Below are 3,204 nucleotides of genomic sequence, written 5' to 3' on the forward strand. Positions count from 1 at the left end.
ATCTTCTTGATCCTTTAAAAATCAACGCGTAGATCCTTCTTTAGCAACTTCAACAAGTCTCAAGATAACCATATCCTCTTTCTGATTGCTGCTTCCTTTTTTCTGGTCCCACTTTCCAACTTGGTTGACCATTTAGTTTTCCGCACAAGCTAATCATTTCTACAACCCTTTTCCAACCAAAATTGATCAAAACTTACCAAAAAATGAAGAACCCAACAATCATAGGAATTCAAGCTTCCTATATGCTCCTAAAATAATTCATCAAACATGTCATGTTGGTATTTCTGTTATGACTTTTCATATGGGTTGTTCTAGAGGCTAAACCTGGACCAAAGTGAGGGGAACTCCCACTTATCTATTCGATTTTAAGAACTTGGACTATTATAATTTATGAAATATTCCTTGAGGAAGTTTCTATATTAGTTTGCATGCAAAGTGTTTGAAGAAATCCCTAAATGGTTTAATGGTTCATTGCATATAGTCTGTTTCATGAAATTCCCCAACGAAATTGTTGTTTGTGGATGGGGATAGTATTGTTGTATGGTAATACTATTATAGTTAATCTATGCCTATTTACATGCAAAAAATTTGAAGAAATGTGTTAAAGTTGTTTTATTACAATTTGCATACAAACTATTTGATAAAGTACCTCAAAGGAAATCCAAAGTTGCATGATTGAATGGTATATTTCCGTCAGTATGTCATAGGTGGAATCATAACAATGTTTCTTATTTGATTTCATATGAAATGTTTGACCAAATGTATGAGAGATGAAAATCAATTTTTTCAAGTGTGGTTAGGATAATTTTAGTAGGGGTATGTGACAAAGTGGTATTAGAGCTTATTGTTAAGCTCCTTAATTGAGCATTAAGGCACCGAGTATGTTACATTTAGATGATTTGTTACTAAGTCTCCAACTACCATCCTTAGGATATAAAACTTCTTCCACATGAACAATCTATTCACGAGGGACTTAGATTGATACAAAGCACCTAACTTATTCCACGATGCCTTCATTGAGATTCTCCCAAAACATTTAGTAATACTAAATATGAGAGACATTGTTCTTTTCCTTTCCATCCAAATTGGTCCAACCTTCTGTAAACATCCCTATTGGTGTAGTATTTCGATCCACAATGATTCATCGATCCATCAACAAATATTTCATTTTAAGCTTCCATAGCTCAAAACTTTGCCCATTGAATTTATCGATCTCTATCTTTGAACTACTTTCCATTTCCTTTCACCACAAGAATTAATACTACAAACCTCCCACTGTAACAAGGTTTTCCATAGACCCAAGCCAAAACCCTTAGCCATAAAGGCAACCCCTTGAAGGCAAATTTCTTTGATACCAAATCTTGGTTTTAACTCTATACAATTAGTTGCTGCAAAAAAAACTTAATAAAAACCAAAAAGATGTAATGACATTGTATACATACAAATTAACACAAATATTTTTACCCTAGAAACCCAAACTCGAAAAAGTAGAAAGACTTCTTAGTATATTATTTCTTTACAATGTTATAATACAATATGTAGATATTAGGGCATCCATAAACCCTCAATCCATTAAACCTATATTGGAATACAACCATAATTCCTTAGGTAGAATTACATAACCATGGGTTGAACCACCATGCGCCACAAACCATTAAAAGCAAAAACTATAAAAAATGGGAGAGTCATGCAAATAATATAGCACATACCCAACAATTACAAGATCCTTTGGTGCCCTTGTTCATAACCATCTTTGGGATGTTTTTTCAACAATAGAGATTACCTTGAAGCAAACAACCCCTATTTATGCAAGGTCTTTAGGCATCCTCTCCTCAAACTCCCCAAACAACACCTAATTAAACTCGATCTTTGATTTTCATGGATTCATATTAAACTCAATATTTATTTCTTGGGTATGATTTGATGACCCATAATATTTAGGACCTTTGGAGACCTTTGTGTTCAAACCCTCCCCTATGTCTCTACATTAACCTCAACCATTGTTTATTGGGGATAATCTGAAGACCCACACTTCATAACCCCTTCTTAGACCCTTCCATTGATTCATCAAGCCACTAATTTTCTCAACCACTTAGCCATGATGTGTCCTCTCTTTGTGTGCCTTGTGGCTTCTCCCCTATGTACCGTTAACCTCACAACATCACACTTCCTACTTGATCTAAGAGATGTGGTCTTCTGTCTACTCCGCAAGGAACCTTATCTAATGCTCTCAATTACTTCATGAACTTATGGATTAAGGAGATCAAACTCTGCATATGTAAATTATGGATCTCATTTCTTTCAGAGATAGTTCATAAGACGATTCTCTCTTCTCATCCATTCCAAATTTAGAACATAATGCAATTTCTTTTTCCTAGATGCCCTTGCATTTGGGAAGCTATGTGATTTCCTTACTCTTTGTGATTCAAACTCAATCCTCTTGAAACCACCCAAATTTACTTCATAACATTTGCAAAGGCCTCAATGTCGAAGCAAAGCACTAATACCACATTGTAGCATACTTATCAATTGTTTCCCAACATAAAACAAAACTCAATTGAGCCCAAATGCAATTTTTGGCCATTTACCAATTGGAATCACCTTAAGCAAAATATATTTGACTTCCAAAGTAAGCTTAATAAATTAAAAATGCATGCTTGATTGTAGAATTAAAGTGGACTAGAATAATTTAGTCATAAATTCACTGAAATCATGGGAAATATGACAATGCCTACCCATATTTTTCATAAGCATAATCACATAAAAAGGCATACATATATTCAACACTAACATAAAATAAAGACATAAATTGTCAAAGTATAAAACATGGAATGCCTACTTGTCTTTTCATGATATTGGTCTAAGAAACTCATTACATAAGAGAAATTGACCACCCCACCATAGGCAACTAGAGTAGATGCCACCCTTAGGTTGGGCTATTTGGTCAGTATGTTGGGTATGTGTTACATTCTTTACATGAGTAACAACAAACATTAGGCACAACAAGGGGGTGAAAACTCCCCCTGCTAGGACGTTTTGCAAGGGGGTGATAGCCCTCCCTACACGGCGTTTGGGGCAACACCCTGATTTTTTTTATATGCATATATAGGGATGGTGGGCGGACCCACCCATGGTTTTGTACATGGTTTTGGGCATGATGGGTTTTGCCCATGGTATTTTGTAGATTTGTTCAAGGAAACAACG

This window comes from Pinus tabuliformis, chromosome 7, assembly GCF_031772625.1.
Source record: "Pinus tabuliformis cultivar Carrire ecotype Pingquan chromosome 7, CPIR1, whole genome shotgun sequence".
Taxonomy (NCBI): Eukaryota; Viridiplantae; Streptophyta; class Pinopsida; order Pinales; family Pinaceae; genus Pinus; species Pinus tabuliformis.